Source organism: Corvus brachyrhynchos, unplaced genomic scaffold (genome assembly GCF_000691975.1).
Source record: "Corvus brachyrhynchos isolate BGI_N302 unplaced genomic scaffold, ASM69197v1 scaffold166, whole genome shotgun sequence".
NCBI lineage: Eukaryota > Metazoa > Chordata > Aves > Passeriformes > Corvidae > Corvus > Corvus brachyrhynchos.
This window is the reverse complement of record NW_008239671.1, coordinates 207,764-207,964: the sequence shown is the minus strand read 5'-3', so window position 1 is coordinate 207,964 and position 201 is coordinate 207,764. Positions and strand designations below refer to the sequence as shown.

Sequence of the window (201 nt, the reverse complement as noted above, 5' to 3'; positions counted from 1 at the left end):
GGGAGAAACCCCGGGTGTGCCCGCCCCGGCGCCAGCCGCGCAAAGTCCCGCATGGAACGAGCAGCTCCCATTCCCCCCCGAGGACCGAGCGGTTAAATCAGCTTTCCTGGGAATGCTCCCACTTGGAATCAGCCGGGAATCCCGCGGGGCGTTGGATAGGGATGAGCTGAAATCCACTGACCTCCCGCCGCATCCTCGCGC

At 65.7% G+C, this 201-nt stretch overlaps 1 long non-coding RNA gene across 1 annotated transcript in view; it reads right to left on the bottom strand.

The window, feature by feature from the left end:
* The window catches only part of LOC108448665, a 1,517-nt gene extending 1,319 nt beyond the window's left edge, over nt 1–198 (bottom strand). The window contains exon 1 of the long non-coding RNA XR_001864629.1: nt 182–198. This is a non-coding gene — a long non-coding RNA (uncharacterized LOC108448665). The remainder of the gene's footprint in view (nt 1–181) is intronic.
* Nucleotides 199–201: the final 3 nt, after the last annotated feature.